Genomic DNA, 21,445 nt, shown 5'->3' on the forward strand with positions numbered 1-21,445 from the left:
ACTGGAGTCACATTTTCTAAAGGTAGATGATTCCTTTGTCACTTCAGGTATAAACGGTTATACATGAGCATGGCTATTAGTACAAAATCTGCTTCTATCAAGTTTCAGGGAATATAAGGATATGAATCATACCAAATTGTATATTTTCATGAAACCACCAATGTGTTTGGTATTACACAGTGCCCGTTTTGCTGATTAATGAAAACAGATGTCACCTACGGATTCAGCATAAGTTCCTGTTTCATGTAACCAGGAATCCACAATGTAAGGGAGACGTCTTCTCATGGCTTCCACTCTGGAGCCTTGGATCCTGATCAGGTCCAAAAACTGAAGGTGACACTCTCTTCCCAGATTGGACCCTGCCATGTTGAGAAAGCAGTATTGAGAATGTTCATTGTTGGGGAAGGGCTTTCTGACCCTAGAACCTTGGGGGAGGGATTTACCTTTACTTTACCAACCTGGGCATTTCGGTTTAAGGGAGTGTTTGCAAACTTTAGGCTCTCCTGGATGATGAACTGAACTCAGGAAGGCCATATTCTCCTCATGGGGAGAAACAGAGTGAGCACCAAGGTGTCTTTCCAAAAGTAATATACCTGCATCTAGCTTTCCAGTGCTTCAGAAAGCTTATTTCCTCTCATTTCTCCCCTGTCCCCTGCTCCACCCCACTACTATGCTTCTATCATTTTTTTAATGGATGATTTCAGCGTTGAATTTGGCCCAAGAGCACAAATCCGTTTTCCTACTCACTTCCACTAAACTGTGAATGGTGGTGGTGGGGGGAAGGGTGGGGATGGGAGCTGTTGGGGGAAGTGGACAGGGAGAGGGCAATCCATAGAGAGGGACTTTCACTTGTTACTCCTTATAATTCTTGATGGTTGGAAGTTTTTGCAGTGAGTAAATATTCATGTATAAGTTGCCTGTGTGTGCTTTTTACCTAAAAAGAAAGTTCTTATTTTCTTCATCATAGCATCTATCTTTGGAGGTTGACTTTTGGCTGGTCAAACAGAAAAACAAGAGGTGATGTTCCATAGCTCTTTTTAAATTGCAACAGAATAATTTTATTTCTTTAAAAATTTTTTCGAATGCAAATTTTTACATAACGGAAAAGTAGACAGGATATTGTAATGGATACTTATACCTGGATTTAACACTTATTGACATTTTGCTGCATTTGATTTATCCTTCTTTAAAATTTGCTTAGTACTTTAAAGTAGTTTATGTTTTAAAGCAAATTACAGACGTCTTGGCATTTCACTCCCAAATATTCTATAGCACATCTCTAAAATTTAGGCTATTATCTTACATAACAATAATGCAATTACCATATCCATCAAAATTAACAGTCATTTCCTAGTGCCACATCATGCCCATCCAAATTCAAATGTCCTCAGTTGCCCTAGAAGTTTCTTTCATAGATGATTTGTTCAGACCACACAATGCATCACTGCACTGGGGAGTCTTTTGTAGCTTTTTGAAAGGCATTTGAAGGGCATCAGGATTAGGAAGGCTGCCTTGATACCCGGTTGGAAAGAGGCCATGATGGAGAATAGCCTTACCTTCCTTGGGTGATGGCTTTGCATGGCAGAGGCTACAGCACGCAGCGTTCTTGCTTAATGACCAAGAACTAGAACAGGAACTGGCCTGTGCTTACCCACTGACATGAGTTTAGGATTGGGTGAACAGGATGGAAATCACATGCAAATCTAAGCAAACTTTACTAACTTCTAACAAAGGGGTCAATGAGAAGAGTCAAGCATGAGGATAATTACATCTATTAGGAAAAGAGAATACTTTCTTAAATTTGTTGAATTGAGGCTTTGTTGCTTTATAGTGGTTTTAACTCCATTTTCCCTCTTCAGAGAAGGAAATTTAGCCACTTATCCATAGCTTTCTGCTTAAACATTGAAACTTGAATTATTTGTGTTGAGTGGCGAATCTCCTTAGCTGATCAGTTCATATGCTGCCCCTTGATTGCCCCAAGAGTCCCAAGTTCAAGTCCTCATTCTGCCAGTAACCCCATGTGATTTTCATTTCAGCTTTAAAAATCACGCAAATATGCTGGAAAATGGGGGACTTAACCCAGTATTCTTTAAGATGATTTTGGTTTTGAAGTTCCAGGTATCCCTGAAAAAGTCTGACTTTGTTGATTCCAAATTTCTCTTTCTGGCATTCTCTGGGGATTGAGATCATACATATTCCTTTAGCATGGGGAAAAAAATCCCATTAATTTTATTAGCTGTCTTCTTATCTTGTAATTTTATTGCCTGGTTTCATATCTTATTTATTTATTTGTTTATTAGAGAGACTGTCAATAGGGCATTTATATGTCTTCATCTAAATTGGAGTTTTGCTTCCTTTGAAGGATCTTAAACAAGCAAAGGCTTTTTTGAAAAGGCTCGTGGGTGCTCTGTGAGAGAACTTGATAACTGGACCTTGCTTACGACATCAGAAAAACCAAACATCTTCAGAGATGGAGGCTGAGTGAGGGGACCTGTGTATTCAGAGATTGTATCTGGTTTCCCTGTACAACTGCCAGCTTCTAATTTTGAAAAGAGGAAGGAGAAAACATTTCCTTGAGCCCCTAATATGGGCCAGGCACCATACATGCATGACTTATTTAATCTTCACTACAAGTATAGGAAGTACAGTATTATTATTACTATTTTCCAGATAAGGAAACCGAGGTTTAGAAAACAGTTTTAAATAATCTTCTCAAGGTCACATAGAAAGGAGGAATCAGTGGATCCATGGCCAGACTCGATGCCAAAGCCCTCTGTCTTCTCCTTCTCATTGTCAGCTCCCCTGTCCTTAATTTGTACCTCTTAGAAGGATAGATATTGCCAGTGGCCATGGCTAAAACCTTGGAATGCATATATGACAGAGATAGCATTCAAGAGGTTGTATCTGTGAGTGTATGTGTTGGTTGGAGAGCTTCAGTTCTCTTCAGGAATCAAGCACTATTCTTTCACTTAATATGAAATTAACTAAGTTCTCAATTAAACTCAGGTCTTCACCCCTAGGAAGACCTCTGCTGGGATGACCCCTCCCCTTCTTTACCTGAGTTCTCATCACCTCCTTCCCATCCTCCTTCTCTTCCCCTTCTCAGAGAGCTTTCTCTGACCCCTCAGACTAGGTTGGGGCTGCCCAGTACACTCTCTTAGCTCTCAGGCCATCTCCTTTTGGAGCACGTTATATATATATATTTCGTTGTTGCACATAGTGAGACAGGTTAGCATAGAGCTTAAGTAACTGGCCTCCAGAACTGATCTGTCTGGGAACATAACCCTGTCCGCTTCTACTTATTAGCTGCACAGCTTTTAGCCAGGTTACTTATGTGCATATGTGCCTCAGTTTCCTCATCTGTAAAATGGGGTAAGGATAGTACCTAGTAACCACTGAATAGCAGTGATGATCATCAGTCAATCCATGTAAAGTCCTTAGAACAGCACCTGGCACACAGCAAGCACTCAACCATTGTCTTGTTTTGTTTTGTTTTTGTTTTTGTTTTTTCACTTTCTCAATGGATAGTAGTTCCAGTGGGGACAGATGCTATATGTGTCTTATTTACTGTTGTTCTCCCAGTGTCTACTCACGTTGTGGATACTCAAGAAGTATTTATTGCATGCTCTATTTACTACCTTTCTAAACCACACAGCTCTGAATCCTACTGAATATTTGCTGCGTGCTGGGAATTTTCATATATATAATCTCTCATAACTCTGGTAAGTTCATTATTATTGACATAACAATTTTACTGATGAGGAGAGTAAAACTTAGAGAGGTAAACTGCTCTGCTCCAGGTCATACAGCTGCTAAGTAGTTGAGGTAGTATTGAAACTCAGCTCTGGGGAACTCTGGGCCCAGGGCTCTTGCCCCTTTCTCTTCCCTAGGCTGCCTCTTTGTGCCACAGAAAGAACAATGAACCTTATGTAAACCCTATGTAAATAGGAAGTTCTGGTTTCATGAAACCGAAGCCAGAGCAAAGTAAGCAGAAGTTAACAAAAGAGTCACAGTCATCTGATATTTAAAAAAAAACGCAAACCTCTTCCTTGATTCCTAGATACCAAAATGGATGTTGATTCCTGAGCAGACATTGAAAATCATTAAGGCTTCTTCCTGGAGGTCACAGATTTCTGTATGGAGGACTAAAGAACCACTTGCTAATGCTGATTTATAAGTAACCGTTATATCCTCTCAGGCCACACCGAATTGTAATAGTTCCCAGCGTTGGACTGCTAGGCTGGAAGTCTGTTGGGGAGCTGTGGCTGTTTGCACTGAATTAAGGACAGTTGGTGCCAATGCTTCTCAAACTGTAATGTGCTCATGAATCACCTCGGAGGCCTCATCACGAAAAGCACATTCTAACTGAGTAGGTCTGGGGAGGGCCCTGAGATTCTGCATTTCTAACAAATTTCCAGCTGATGCCAATGCTGCCCGGGTAATGGACCACCCTTTGCAAAGCAAGGGTTTATAGGACTCCTGTGGGCTATATTTTAGCTGAACACAAAGACTCCAGTAAAGGATGGCCTTTGCAGTCACAGAAAGCGCAGGGGTCTGTTGGGGGAGCCACTGGCATTCAAGTCTAACTCTGCCACTTAATGGAAGTAGACCCATGGGCCAGATTCTCTCTCTCGAGGTTTGGGTGTCCTCACCTATAAATGGGCATGCTTAGTACTGGGAAGGAACAATGATTTGCTGCAGATTATCTCTAAGGCCGCTGTCAGTTCTAAGATTGTATGACTGCCTGACTCATTCTAATGCTGGCATTGAAGTTGAAATTCCTTTTTTTAAAAAAAAAAGGAATTGGGGAAGGGGGGCACTTGGGATCTTGTGACAGTAACCTCCTAAGCAGTAGCCTCAGGAGCCAGTCAATGCCCACTGAGACCCATGTCCAGGATACAATTTCTCCACTCCTTTCTGCTGCTCTGTGGTCAATGACTTTTGCCAGGTAGCCAAGAGAATTTTGTCACCACGATACACTGGTATTTGGTCTTTAAATTCCCTGACCATGAAGGCAACTTTAGAAATATGACAGTGACCTTTAGTTAGAGCAATATGGACATGGACTTCAGAGCTGGGGTGAAGCTTGGACGACACAGAGCCAAAAGGCCCTATTCCAGGGGAAGAGACTAATCCAAGGACACACAGTTAGTTGGAAAGAAATCTGGGCCCAGAGCTCCTGCTGGCCCACTGCCAGCCCCACATTTCCCCTGCAGTGTAAATGAATGCAGTGTGCAGGTTTTAATTATATGCCCTGGACGTCCTTAGGCAACTGTCATAAAATGAAATAACACTCCAATGTGAGGAACACTATCTGTGTTTTCCAGTATCTCATGGTGTTCTTATTCTATTTGTTTATTTAGGCATCCATAATTTAAAAATGAAATTCCTAATACTTGTTTCAGGTATTAGGTATTGTTGGCAGTAATTAAAGACACTGAACTTGAAAGCTCCTTTCCTTCTCCTATCATGTGAGGAGAATTAGTCATATTCCCCAGGGACTGATGCTGCCTTCTTACTCCACGTATGCTGAACACTGAGAAGTGATTTTTATGTTAGAGAGTCAGGAGAGGTCAAGGTTGGACAGAAAAGACAAGAAACAGAGAGGAAAAGACCGTTACACTGTCCATGGCATCCTGGAAAAAACTATAAGACACACCATCTTTCACACTTCCCATCTCCCTACTTTCAGTGGGATTTTCATTCTCTGGCACGTTCAGAGCTTTTAGAATATTACTGTGAGCAGAAAGAAAGAGGAAGGAGAGTGGGAGGAAAAAGGAAGGAACGAAAGCTTACTGTTTATTAACATAAAACTATGACAACAAGCTTTATCATAGAGTATTATCGGCGTTGGCTTTCTTCACATGAAGTGAGATATTAGGACTATTATGATGAGAAAGATGTGCTTCCACAAGTAGATGAGTTCATATCTCATGGGGGAGATCATCCCACTGACCACCGGCATTGACTTCTTTGGACAGACCATTTGTCAGCAAATATTGAGAGCTGATTTGGTGTCAGGGGCCACGGAAGGTATCATAGCAGGTACAGGTACACATCATATGTGGAACCACATCCCCAGTATGGTGAACTGTCAAGGCCTCTCCAATAAGAGAGCTGCCAGAACTATAATAAAAGGCATACCCTTGCCTTGTCAAGATGCAGTCAAGCATTTCTCCTCCCATCCCTGCCACTGTTCCCAGTGTCAGCCTTGAACCTCAACCCCCTTGTCCCTATAGCCTAGCCCCCCTGCCCTTGATCTTCCTAACTTCTTACCTTGCTATTTGCTCTCCGTACTGTGTCACGCTGCCATTCCGTCTTCGTGCTCAGAATGATGGTTCAGGCTCTGCTCACCTTTCTCCTCCTTGACTTGTCAGGTTACATTATCTTTCTGGCTATGCTGTTCCAGGTCATCTGAATAAACTCTGTAAGTCATCACTATCCCTGGGAGTTCCCCCATTATATAACCTCAAGGGCCAGTGTATTAGTTTCCTCTTGCTGCTGGAACAAATTACTACAAACTCAGTGCCTTAAATCACAAATTAATTATCTTACAGTTTGGAGATCAGAAGTCCAAAATGGATTCACTAGGCTAAAATCAAGATGTCAGCAGGACTTTTGTAACTTCTAGGGGAGATTCTGTTTCCTTGCCTTTTCCAGCTTCTACAAGCTGATGACGTTCCTTGGCCCAAGGCTCCCTTTCTCCATTTCCAAAACCAGCAATAATAGCCTGGTGGGTTTTTCTTATGATGTCATCTCTCTGGTTCTGATCCCTCTCCCTCCCTCTTCCCCATCAAACGACTCTGTGATTACATTGGGCCACCTGGATGTTCCAGGATAATCTCCCCATCATAAATACAGCTTATCCAAAGCCTTCATTCCTCTTGCCACGTAATATAACCTATTCACAGGATCCAACGTACACTTTGTTTCCTGGACTTGGGAGACTATACTGCCTAGAGGTGGGCAGGTGATGGCTTGGGGAGACAACTGGTCAGATAAGACAAAGACGGCTCAGATTCTTGCCACTTTACTACACAGCTTGCTGTCGCCTACCTCAAAATTTTGCCAAAAACCATCGTATCTTGCTGAAATTGTGCTGATATTAATCACTTTGAGCCTACAACAGAAATTCAGTATGTAGCTATTGTCATCAAAAAGACAAAACAAACAGGCATTAAATACTTAAATACCTAAGGAACATCTAATATTAAATGTAACATAAGTTATCAATGCAATAAATAATAATAATAGTCTCAGACATCTTTTAAGACAACTTTGTCAAACAATGAGCTGAATACTTTCCGTGCAGATTCTTTTAATTTCTGAAACAACTCTATCAGGCAGGTGCTATTGATATGTGCATTTTAAAATAAGGAAATACAGGCTTAAAGAGGATGAGTATATTGCAGAAGGTCACACAGTTAGTATATGGAGTGGAGGGATTTGAATCTGGGTTGGATTCCATTTCCCAAACACAACCACTATGGGACACTGCCAATTGAGGTGTTCAGGGGAAGGGGCAATCACAGTGAGATGTGCAGTAGCTAAGAAATGCTTCCTGAAGGTGAGCATCTGTGAGCACACATTTCACAGTTTGCTCAGTGGGAATCCCCTTAAAATTTCTCTAAGACTGTAGGGGAAATCAGAACTCACTTATACTCTAGCTACGGAAACAAGTTTACACCAAGGGTTCACCTGTGCTATTAGGGCAACGTGCATTTATGACCCATTCTCCTTTTATTTTGCCTTCCCTTTCCCATTTTGGCAAGGTTATTAAAAGAGAAGTCAGCCTTGCTGCATTTAGGTCTTAGCTTGTCCTCTTCCCTGTAGCCCCTGAGGGGACATTTTTTGGCAGGGCCAGATGAGGGCGTGCTTGGGTGTGGGGGAAGGACTGATGGAAGTACTGACTGTGGGGTGTACTCACCCGTGTGCTCTAGAGACTGTTTTAGGGACCACGAATCAATATGGTAGACTCCCATTAGAGACTACAGACCACACATGTCATTCATTCATTCATTTATTCATTCCTCATCAAGTATTCAATTTGTATGCAATATGGATAAAGAAATGAGCAAGACATGGTATCTCCTTTTAAAGATCTAAGAATTCATAGGAGAAAATAAAAATCATTCTCTCTTAATAAATAAATTTGGACTCAGATGCAGCAAATGAGGATTAAGCACAAAGTGTCTGGAGTCTTATATATATATTACTATATTCTAACGTATTGCTATAAATACTATAACTTCTACTAGGGTGAGATCTCTTTGAAGACTAGGGCTGTTTTAGCCACATTTGTTCCTTTAGAGTGCACCACATGAATTCTCACCCATAGGAAAGGCTTTAATAATGATAGTGTTGAAGCAGATGTAACCCACTTTAATACACCAAGGAGATTCCGTGGAGATGGCCATGCATATTTGTTTTGTTTTGCACCAAGTCACTGATTATATTGCTCCTTGGCATGGTTTTTGAAAGGGCCGTCAAATTTCAGGGGTAGATTAGTTTTCAGGCATCACAGCTCCTGGGCATGTGAAGTAAGACAGTCTGATGCTTAAGATCCTGAGCTTCAGAGACAGAGAGATCTGGCTCCTAAATTTGCTTCTGACTCTTTTCTTTTCTGGGAGACCACGGTTCATAGGTTAAAATATATCCATGATGATAATGATGATGTTTATGATGACAATGATGCAAAGTTCACATTCACCGAGTTCTTATTATGGACAGATACTGCTAGTTAGAGAGCCCACATGTGTGAAATCATTTCATTCTTGCACTAACTCCTAAAGGTAAGCAATATTATCCCCAACTGTTAGATGGAAAAATTGAGGCAAAGAGAGGTTAAGTAATTTGCTCAGTCACCCAGGTAGGCATGGGATTCAAATCAGATAAGCTGGCTACAAGGCCTATACAGTATTATTATTAAAATTCTTATGATATTTGTGACTTCTCCGGGGGATTGTGATTTCAATAGAACTGGGATGGAGGTTTTTCAAACCTGAGTTTGGAGCCAATGATGGCTCTCTCTTTTATCTTTTCCTTCTAAAATTATAAGCACTATAAAAGTAGAGACTACATCATCTGCTTGTGAATTTGTATTTTTATTTTTAATTTGTTGAACAAATTGGTGCTGCTAGCGAATTGAATTCCTCATCACACCTCTCTGGTCTTGCATTAGCAGATGTCTCCCTCTAGGCTCTCTGAGATTTGTCGTGCTATAATGGTTAAAAGGGGGTCGGGGGTAACAGCTGTGTGTTCAAAGGAGAGCATCCATCAGGGCAAGAAGGTTTGAGACAGTGGCTGTATGCTGGTGGTTAGTGTGCAGAAGAGAAGACTCAGGGCCCATGCTGGCCGGCCCTCAACCACATGACAGACGTTTCCCTGAGGCCATAGAGCATCATGGTTAAGACCTTGATGCATGGCGTGCTGTGGAGTGAGAATGATCTGGGTCTCACACCCAACTCCACACTTCTAGGCTGTGTGCATCAGGGAAGCTAACTTATGAAGCCTCACTTTTTTTTAATTTGCAAAATGGAGATAGTATTACAAATCCAAAATGCCTCATTTGCATTTCTAAAATCCCCAAATATCTGAAGACAGAAAATATTTTCATAAGCCTGTGGCAAACTCATTTGGCAGCTAAACGTGACCCAAACTGACATGGGGCTTGTTGGGGTCTTTCTTTATCCCACTGTTTGTCAATATGCATGTATTTTGCTGCCAAACGTCAATGTGTTTGATTAAAGCACATTACCCCAAGACGTGTTGATGGTGTTAGATTAGATACAATATATGCACTATATTACTTTTCTAAAATAATAAAAATAGTTATAAATATCAAAATTCACCTTGCCCCAAAAGTTTTGTATAAGAGATAGCAGATCTGTACTAACTACCTCATTAGGTTTCTATGTGGATTAAGTGGAATAAAATATGGCAAGGGTTTGGCACAGTTACTGGCATATTATAAATCAACAAGTATTTCATTTCCTAAACAGTTATTGCACTCTATGTATTAGGCACATTAGTTAAGCAATTTTGTTGTGCTGTCAATTCTGTTCTTTTTATAACAACATTATAATACAACATCGTTTAAGGGTGCTCCATTATTATCTCCAGGATTTTTTTTTCCGAGATGCCTCTGAACATTTTGATGTTGGTACTTTTGTGATTTTCAGAAAATTTCAATTGTTAAGTTTTTTTAGGGCACAAAGGGGACTTACGCTCCTTATTCCAAAGGCATCTAAATAGTTTGATGACTGAAACATTGAGAGATTGCCGTTTTCATTACACCACCAGGAATAGCTAAGCTCACACATACACAAGCAACAACTATGTCACATCCACTGCCCAGCCAAGCACCGTCACAAGATGTTAAGTCAGAAAATGTTGAGGCACTCCACGTTTAGAGATAAAACGTAAACAAATATGCATCTTAGAATTGATGAATGGCAGTATTGTCCCGTAAAGAGTAGAATTTAGGTGGAGTTCAGGGAGGTGACTTTGAACATGCTCTGAAAAACCAAACAACAAAACTTCCTCACAAATTGATTTGTTCAAAGATGGCCTGGGCTACCTTGGGTTTTATTAAACTCCAGTTCTCTGGCAGTGAGGGAGCTGAGCCTGGACAGATGTTGTTGGGGATAGTGTAGCAGGACTTCAGATTCCTCAAAGTGGTTGCATTAGGTGACCTGTGAGAACTCTTTGGATGCTGAGATTCTGTTAAACTCTAGGAGGAAGAGAGATAGTCCAGGTGTGTTCAATAGATGCTGGTGTGATCTCCTTGACCTCCAGGTTGTGCTGGCCCTGGGACCGTCCTCTGAGTGGCTGGTTTTGCAGGTCGTGTTCAGTGCTCATCGATCATACTTTCTGTTCTGCTCTTGTCCAAAAAGCCAAGTATAGGGGAAAAAAAGTGTTGAGTTTTGAAACATCTTTCAACTGTGACGAAGAAAAGCATTTTCATTTCACATGAAATTGTGGATCAACTTGGCAACATTTGTAGAAACCATGAGAAAGCTACTCACAGTCTTTAAGTTAGCTACTGCTGATGCATGTTGACATTCTCTGATGGAAGGGGTGAACCCAGCACACCCCCTTTCCCTGTCAGAGCTCTGAATCAACTGAGATGCATGGAGGTGGCCAGATGGAGAACAGAATGCCAGCCTTATTACTGACAAAGAGAATGATGGAGATTGAGGCGACAATAGATTTCTAAAACTGTTCCCCAGAATTAAGCTGGCTTTTCCACCCAGCTACTGACAGTGCTGGAAAAAAGACATGTTTCTCCTTGGGGTCAGGACTTTATTCTACATGGCAGAGACACAACTGCTCTCTGCAAGCACTTTTGCACTGTTAAAGGGAAGCAGAAAGATGTGCTATGAAAGCCCCATGCTTTGTCCCAAACTCTCCAATGAGAAGATTTGGGGCTTTCTATGTGGAGGAATAAGCAAAGGGACAGGAGTATTTAGGGAAAATTTTTCTTCAGGGAGACCTTGGAGTGGGAGATAAGTGTGCCCCATCTAATTAGCCTTTCCTTGTTTGAGGCCTTTTTTTTTTAATTTGATGCTGAGGGGAGAAGATCCTGTATCTTTTATGGCTTTTGTCCTTTGAAAGAGCTTCACTCTCCTGGATCAAATTTTATATTTGCAAACTGTCATATACAAAAATTATAAATAACCCTGATCTTGATGTTTGGAAGAAAAGAAGTGATGTATTCTATCAAAAGGAGGCCTCCGTTCATTGCATGATGATGTGATGGGGAAGCATTCCTAGAAAAGTTCTCTTTATTTTTATTTATTTATTTATTTTTAACATCTTTATTGGCATATAATTGGAAAAGTTCTCTTTAGATACATCTGTGCCAAACGAACTAGCTGTGTGAACTTGGCCAAGTCATGTCACCTCTCCGGGTCTCTTCCCTCAGGGGTTAACCCCACAGTGCATTGGATGACTGCCTAGATCCTGTCCATCCCTCACATTCTCTCCTACTCTGCTCTCCTATTTCCAAGAACAATAATTACCATAGAAAATATCATCTTGCCCTAGACTGTGATCTTCATGACTTCATCTGTGTGAACAGAAAAACATCAAAAAACAGCTGAAGCATAACACAGGATCTACGGCAATGTCAAGGGGCCCTTCCTTAAAACCTCCAGTTGAGATAAACTCTCAAACAAATAGCACTTGTGTGTCAGGAGGGAGGCAGGAGAAGGTGGTACAGTATGAAGCAGTCTTTATTCAGGGTATAAGCTTCCATATCCTGGGACAGTGAGAACTTTGTCTTTTCGCAAAGCCTGCTTCAAGTGCTTGCCCGTGTTGCCGCTTGAGGACCGCGAAGAAGAACGGCATGAGTATGAGCTGCTTCCTTCCTAAATCCTTCGATCCCTCTCTTCAACCCAAGACTGCAACTTCTGTGGCTTCTGGCTAGGCTCCTGGGCAGGGGGTCAGGCCAACCTGCATACATGCGTGCACGCGCGCGCACACACACACACACACACACACACACACACAAGAATCATCACACAGCTTTCTACCACTGAGCTGTGGGAGGAGGGGACAATGTGCTATGTGGCCCCCACACAGCATTAACTACTACTTGGTCCCGTTCGTGACTCACCTGGGAGGACTTCACTGTTCCCCTGCCCCAAAGCCATCTCAGCACGATGCACATGTGTCCATTACACTTTCTGCCTAGTAAGGCACTTATTTTGTCTTCACATATGTCTATCTCTTCTAGACCCTGAGCTCTTTGTATACAGAGAGTATATCTGATATAGTTCTGCTTTCCAAGTCCCAAGCCCTGGCATATAAATAGCAATCAATACATGATTTTTGAATGAATTGGGGTTAAGGAACATAGGAAACACCTTTGGGGTCCCTGCCCATCTCACACCACCGCATTTACTGAGAACAACCACTACTCACTGTTAGGGGTGGGCCCCTGGCAGCCATGAGACCCCTCCCCTGGCAACAGTGGAATAGACTGACTCAATCTGGGCCAATCAAATTCCCCCCAGCAGTTTCAGAGACAGGCCCAGGCTTTCCCTGGCATCCAAAAAAACAATGTAAGCTCTGCAGAAGATAAAGAAATGAAGACTATTTCTACTAGCAAAACTAATGCCTGTTTACTGTAAAAATTCAGACAATGTATACATATATGATGTAGAAGTTAACGTTTAGGAATGGCTAAGAATATTTTGTAAAAGAAAATTAGTAAGGGGTGGGGGCTTGTCCTATCAAATAAAAGTAGCATAGTAGTGGAGAAGTATAAATAAGTTGGTGGAACAGATAAGATCCAGCTATATATGTGTATACATTCTATGGTAAATGTGCTATTTCAGTTCAGTGGAGAAAGATTTTTTTAAATGGTGCAGAGACAATTGATTTCACATTTGGATGAAAATGAAGTTAGCTTACCTTAAATGGAGTATAAAAATAAATTCACATGGACTGAATATAAACATAAAAATAAAATTATAAAATCATTGTTAAAAATAATATTAAATAAGACTGTCATACTTTGAGGTAGAGGAGGCCTTCTAAGCAAGACAGGGAACTCAGAAACTATAAAAGGAAAACAAAATTAGCAGCTTTAGTTATGTTACAAACAATAGTTTTAAATATTCTGACTGTTAAACTCCATAAACAAAGCAAGCAAATAATTGATTATGAGAAAGTATTTACAGCTCATATAACACAGAAAAGGATAACAGCTCTAGGATACAAAGAGCTTCTACAAGTTAAGAATTAGAAGACAATCTAATAGAAAAATAGGCAAGGACATAGTATTAAGGTCTTTTTTTTTTTTGGTAAAATACTGATTTTTAATTCAAAGCAATAAGTAAGCAAGAGCATAATTTGTTCTGTGCCCCCTAGATGTAAAAAGCCTGTGAACTTTTGTGTGGATGAGCTCTTCTTAAATATAAGCTGTACAATTTTGACATTGAATTCGCCTAATCTATTTTAACAGCTGAGTAATCAGAGTAATCAAGGATGTGTTGCGTGACCCCTCAAATTCATTTGACAGCTAGTTGTCAATAACACCCCCTTCCACACAGGGATTTTGTGAGAATTAACTGTGATAATGCTCAAGAACCCAGGAGAAGGGGCTGGAAACAGTGGAACTTAATTATTTCCCTTTCACTTTTCCTCTTCTCTTTCACTAGGCTACTTAAAAGCAGGAGGTGTCTCAGATGCATTTTTATGTCCCAGTGTTTGTCACAATGTCAGAAAGGAGGAAGGAAAGAAGGGAAGAAGGAAGTGAGAAGAGGGAGGAAGTGAGGAAAGGAGGGAGGGAGGGAGGGAGGAAGCGAGGGAAGGAGGGAAGGAAGGAAAGAAGGAAGGAAGGAAGGAAGGAGGGAGGGAGGAAGAAAGGAAGGAAGCAGGGAAGGAAGGAAGGAGGGAGAGAGGAAGGGAGAAAGGAAGAAAGGAAGAAAGGAGATAATTATCCAAGTCTTACTCGGGTCTGGTACCACATTTAACACTTTATATCCCAAGGTCATTTAATACTTCTGATAACATGAAGATAGGTGAAGGAAGGAGGAAGGAAGGAAGGAAGGAAAGGAAGGAAGGAAGGAAGGAAGGAAGACACACCAGACCACATCAAATTTGGCAGATTCCTGGTGCAGTTCCTCTTCTAGCCACATGATGGCGGCATGAGCATGGCAGACCTCCTGAGCTCTCAAGTCTTCCGCTTTAAATAGAGCCGGGGCGCCTGGGTGTGTTTGTGTTTGCGCAGGCGAGACAGAGTTACACCCAGCCTCAGCATTCTTAGCTGAGCTGTAATGCAGGACACACGAAAATCTTAAAAGGGTTTCACGGTCTTTCTTTCTAGAAAACCCCCAACAGGAATTTAATAGTAAAAAGGACTTTGTAGTCGTTTTCAAATGGGGAGATTTCCTTCAATACACAGCATCTGCTCGGCTGGGTTTGCAATCTGTATGCCAGTATGGCAGTTGGTGAGCCACCGGCTCGCTGCTCCCAGGGCCCGGCTGGAGCGGTCAGCTGGTGGAATGATGGGAACTGCAATCAGCCGCTCTGCACCAACATGCCCCGGGATGGAGAATGTGATTTGTGACACAGCAGCTTGGGAATAATAATGAAAACATAATTGTTCCAGGCGGATTGCTCTGTGTCTTTCAATTGCAAAGCTGCTTCACATCGCCTGAGAGAAACTGTAGTTCTTAGCTTTTGTTTCTCTAGGACAACCAGAGGCACACCCAGCAACTGTCCTTCTGTCCCCAGTTACTTAGATGTTTCTTTGAACCCCAGAGAAAGGCTGTCCCCTAACCAGGAAGAACCTGCCTCAGCACCAGGCTCCCTGTGGCAGCCTGTCTGTTCAAGCAGAACCACCTAAGTCATGGATGCGGCTTTCAAACCTGTTCATGCCTTCCACTGCTACCATGAACATGCTGTTGTACTGTTTTGTTTTTTGCCTTCTGGAAAAAAAAAAGTCCTCGCATATGTATTTCCCTTTAGAGTTTACACACAGTTCTCATTTTGTCTTCTTCACAGCCTAGGAAGGAGGCAGCGGTTATTAACATATCTTACAGACAAGGACACCAAGAATTGGAAAGATGCAATGATGTGTCTGGAAACTTCATTTCCCAGCACAGGGGTGAAGAGCAGAGGAGTCCGAGGTGGGTGGCCTGGGTTTGAATCCCCTTCAGCCTCTGTAGGTTACCTGACATCTCTGAGGTCCCGGTTCCTAGTTTGTGAAACAAAGAGAAAGATGACAGCCCCTTGGGGACGGGGGAGGACCAGATGAGATCATGCCCGGAACCTCCACTGTGGCAGGGGCTCATTGGGAAAGCTGGATATCAAGCACCTTTTTACACTCTCTCCCACCCTCCCAACCCCATATTCTGTGCAGACGGTTTCATGTGGTTTCAACAGCTTTTCTGCAGGGCGAGGAGGGGGTGGGTCATCTTTCTGCCCGAGCTTCTCTGGCTCTCTATAAAACTTTGCTTGGCTTCTAAGGATGGATTATCTGAGGGATTAATGCTGGAGGGACACTCCTAACCTAAGCGGGGCTGGAACTGCTGGATAGATACATCCCTTTTTCATTCTCCCAGCTGAATTGTTCTGAGACATATTTCACCTGGTAGGACATTCAGCCACAATCACTCCTAGTCATGGCCGAATTGATAGCATAATTTTGCATTCGTGTTTCTTCCTTCCTCTTTTACTCACTGGTGCTTCACTCATGGTCCTTGGGATCACTTCCAAAATAAACGACCTCGGTACAAGCCTCTAATTCAGGCTCTTCATTTGGGAACCCAGGCTGGGACAAGGTGGGCGAGAAGCCAGGCCTATGACTCCAGGGTCAGGAGTCCCTCAGTCTACACACACACACACACACACGCACACACTTTGTTCCACGTCCATAGTAAGCAGGTGGAGCAAGGGATAAGTTTGATGAGCTCTAGAGTCTTCCCAGAGCATCTCATGAATTGTTGGTGGCCCCTAAAGAGCAGGGAGTATGCTTGTTGGGATCCTTAAGGATATGGGTTCCTGTGCATTAATGGGCCTTAGTGTTCAACCCCAGATGCCACGGCAGCAGAAACCACCTTAGAGCTGGGGCTAGTATCAGGTGGAGTCCGAAGCTGTCTGCATGATGTGATTTAAGGGCACCATTGGGCTCTGTGATGCAAATATATAGGTGGGGTGACACGCTAACCTCAGGCTATTTGCCACAGTGGGGTAAGTTGGAGCTTGCAGGGGACAGGGCAGTCCCAGGTGAGAGCCATATGTTCGTACCTCTCCCTTTAAGCTACCATTTATTGATGCCCAGTTATGAGTCATGCTGATCTTCCGTGCACATCAGTGTTGTCTTAACCCAGGCTTCACAATAGAGCCACCTGGAGCAGTTTTAAATGCCTGTGCTGGTCCACACTCCCGATTCTGTCTTTATTGGTCCGAGGATGGGGCTTGGGTATCCAGAAAGCTCCGTGGTGCTTTTCATGTGCAGACAGGTTTGAGAACCATTGATACAAATTGTCTTTTTTTACTCTCACCCCCAACTTTCCTAGGAAGATATTCTTACCCATTGCTTTGCAGGACGGGAAGCAGTGAGCCTCCTGGAGCACTTAAGACACACAGCCAGTTAGCTATGGAACAAAGAGTCACATGCAACTCTGTTTGATTCTGAAGTGTCAGGCTCCCACACAGAGAATACTTGCCAGATTTCTCTTTTGAAAAACCCAGAACAGAAGAGGGTAAGCATATTCCTCTAGGAGCAGATATTAGGGGGACCAAAGCAGCGATTTCACATATTTTTCTATAAAATTGATATTCCAGGGGATAATACAGGGTTATCCCTGTATTCCAGGGATACAGGCTGGGGTGGTTCATACCACAGCCATGGTTGCAGGGGGGTCACAACACTGTGGTTTCAGCAACTCGGTTCTGATCTGTGTCCCACCCCGCCAAATAGACAAGAGAGAATTGGGGGTCATCATGAGGGGATGGGCGTGGATGGAGGAGAAGGAAGAAAGTAGGCAGGAAGATGTTCCTTCCAGATCAATTCTGCTAATATTTCCCACCATGTTGGAAAAGAAAGCTCTTAGCTTTGGATGATGCAGGCATCAAAGACTGGTGCAAGCACACGTTCATAATGTGAATTTCACTTGTTTTCTACTTCAGAGGTCAACAAGTATTTTCTGTAAAGGGTCAGATAGTAAATATTTTAGGCCCGTGGCCCATCTGGTCTCTGTCACAACTACTCAACTCTGTTGGTGTAGCATGAAAGCAGCTGTAGACACTCCAGACACGAATGGGTGTGGCTGTCATCCAATGAAACATCATTTCCAAAAACTGGCAGGGCCAGCGGATTTGGCCTGTGGGGAGTAGTTTGCTGATCTCTGCTCTATTTTGCTTACTTACAAGCATGACTGAGGCAATTAGCCTAACTTCTGCTATCCTAACTTGATTCATCCCTAAAATCTCAAAGGAACGGTGGGCCTAGATACTTACAACAGCTACTGACTTTGTTCTCTCAACACACACATGCACCTGCATGTACACACACACACGTACACACACGTGTGTGTACGTGTGTGTGTGTGCATATTACTCATGTTCATGACCTGGATTTAGTTTCTGTGTGTGAGAACAATGAGCTTTAAGGAGATTTGATTTAATTCTTTATGTGTAATAAGTTGAGGCCATAAAACCAATATTAAAATAATTAAAGGTGTTCTATTTACTAACAGTATTTGTTGGCAATTCTGAACAATGTCAGTTTTAAACTCTTCCTTCCTAAAAAAATATTTTGTGAGTCTAAATAATTGTGGCAGTTGTCTTTGGACTTTAGTTGTATATATTAAATATATTTTTGAATATACATATATATTCAAGTTAGAACATATTTTAATTTTAAATTTATCCTTTAGTAAATACTGATTGTATTATCCAAAGAATTTAATTCAGAGAACCCCCGTTATATAATGCACCTCCCATATATGGACATATGATTACATTGAATTTTGTTTGTAATTTACTTTGGAAAAAAAGTAAGTAGAAGGCCAGAATTTGCATCCAGGCCTTCTAACAATTAAAGCTCACATTTTCCCCAGGCTATAGCACTACTTCTAAGCAAGTGTTTGAAAACACTTCTAGTCCAAAGGTCTTTGAGGCTATGATTTTATTTACCTTCTCTAGGTGGCTCTTTGCCCAACATGCAGACAGTGCAAAAATGTACCAGCCAAGCCACTTAAAAAAATGTACCTAACATTGAAATTTATTCAGTTCAGCATGTTGACTTGGCATCCTGTAGACAAATATCAGGAGGCCAATTTCTATCAGACTCCTCCTTCTACATCAGGGAAATATTTGGAAATGCATCTGAAGCATCTCCGTATTTCCGACCTTCCAGCTGTCTCCATCATCACAGGGTCATGTAAGCGGAGAGTCCAATCCCAATGACACCAGCCTGCTAAAATGCAATAAATGCACTCTCTGTGTGTCATTGGCTTTAAATGGGCCTCTCTGGAAATATCCAGTAGGCCAAAAATCACTGTGGTCCAGATGCCCGCTCACCCTGTTACTTGTTTTCCTTCTACTTAAATATCAGCCCAACATATATTTATGCATTCAAGAATTCTAGGCACCCCAATGAAGAATAAAAATGTGGTTCCTACATTTGTTCTCTAAAAACTGTGATGCCAAGGCCTATGTTAGGTAATTAAATATATTACATACATTATGCCATTTAATTCTTCCAACAGCCTTGTAAGGTAGAGATTATAAGAGAGAGATTATCTCCATTTTACATGTAATGAAGGTGTGTGCTGGGACAGTTCCTTTTCTCCTCAGAGAGCTGGGTAAACTGGGCTCAAACCTTCATTCTCATTGGTGGAGAGCATCTTTACCTTCCCCTGAGATTGCTGTGAGGTTGTTGCTGGATATAGCCTCCATGTTTACTCTGTGGTGCACTAACAGTGATTTTGAGTGGATGACTAGAAAAAGGACAAACCTTGAGTCAGATGGATTCCTATACCAGTGGCTCTTAAATCTTTGGGGTCAGAGATCCTTTTGAATACCCAATGATGATTTAGCATCTTTTCCCTAAAAAACTGTACAATTATCCACAGTTTGTATAACATTTCAGATGTTTGATGAATAAAAATAAGCACTGCTAAATATAGGTTACTATGCCAGACGCTGGGCTATTGCTAGCATACAATAGACACTTGTAGCAGATGCTTCTGGAAACCTCCCTATGCCTGCCCCCTATATCCTATTGCCCTTACCGCTATGGTGCATGCCAGCCTAACTTCCAGCTGGAGCTCGTGAATTGCCCTGCCTAAGCACTTTTTCTTAGAGTTATACAGACCATCCTGACATGCCAGGGAATGTATGTCCCCTGGAAACAGCCCTCCATCAAAGATTGACAGATGCTATTAACACCTCAGTTCCCTTTCCCTTTGGTGGGGTCAGTCTGAGGCACGCATTGTCTCCCAGTTTGCTCAGTGGGATTAAGCTCAGTTGCCCATATTGGTGGCTCTCTTCTTTTTCCTCACTCCTCTATCAGTGTCCCCTTCATTGTCAAGTAAACTAGTTGGACTGGAATCCTTGTTTCAGTGATTGCTTCTGAGGAACTCTAAGACAGCACACAATAATCATACATAGAATAATTTATTCCTTATGCTGCATAAGGTGGGCCTTAATTTTACAGATGGGAAACTCAGGGGAAGGCGAAGGTGCTATCTATGTATCCGACACATAAATAGGCTTAGTAACAAGCTCAAAAGTCCATGGCAAGGTTGATCTAAGTTCAGCCTGGACGAAGGTTTCTTTAAGCAGAGACTTGCACTCTTTTTAATTTATGTAGATAACACAACTGCCGTGTGCCAGGCGTTGTGTGAGATATTGAGGATACACCGGACAGCAAGTCAGATAAGTTCACTCATTATATGGAGTTCATGGTCTAGGGAGAGGAGAGAGAGAACAAACACATATAAGAATGAAATAATTACAGATGTGATGAAGACTGTTAAAGAAAACACAACATGGTGTAATACAACAAAGGAGTTGGAGGGGTTAACTGTATAGTAAAGGCCAACCTTAGAAAGGGTTTGAGAGAAGTCCTCATCCCCCTAGGTTCTCCCTCTTGGTTCACTGTACCTCTGTTATTCACCTCCAACAAATACTTAACTCAGTGCATACTAGGTACCAGCCAAGAAAATGGACATAGTCTCTTAAGGAGTTTACAATCTAGGCAGAAGAGATAGGGAATAAACAAAAAGTAAACAAATGATGAAAAATACCAGATGGTAATAACCACTTTTAGAAAAAGAATAACACATGATGAGAGAGCATATTTTGCCTTTTTTCAACAGGGGTTCCTCTAGAGAATTAAGTCCAACTGCCCTAAGGCATACATTGGAAACAATTGACTAACTTCTAATCTGTGCATCTAGAATGGTACTGGTATTATACAATCCTTGAGAAAATTGGGAAGGGGGACGTTACTGAAATCATTTTCTGTGTTTTGTGGTTCAGATGAGGAACCCAGTTGAGAAAGTCTCTCTAAGGAGGTATCATTTAAGTAAAGCTCTGGATTTCAAGAAGAAGCTAGCAATTGAGGATCAGAGCTTTCAAGGTAAGGAGAAGGGCTACTGGAAAGCCCTGAGAAGGCCAGTGAGACTGGAGGGGAGGGGAGGGGAAAGGAAATAGCAGTAGGGAGGTGGGAAAGGGCCAAGCCATGGAAAATCCTGTACATCAAAGTTTGGAGCACATATTATTCAAAGTGTAGGGGAGAGTTTGTAGAAAGCCAGTAATCAAAGAAGAGGGCCCAGTTAAGACGCTGTTGTAGTATCTAGCCAAGAAGTGGTGGTAGCTTTATCCAGGAAGGTAGGAGAGTCAATAAAACTTATTGATGAATTAGATTTAGTGGACAAAGGAAAGAGAAATCAAAGGTAATACCTGGCTTTATGAATGG

This window comes from Lipotes vexillifer, unplaced genomic scaffold (assembly GCF_000442215.2).
Source record: "Lipotes vexillifer unplaced genomic scaffold, Lipotes_vexillifer_v1.1 scaffold84, whole genome shotgun sequence".
Lineage (NCBI taxonomy): Eukaryota > Metazoa > Chordata > Mammalia > Artiodactyla > Lipotidae > Lipotes > Lipotes vexillifer.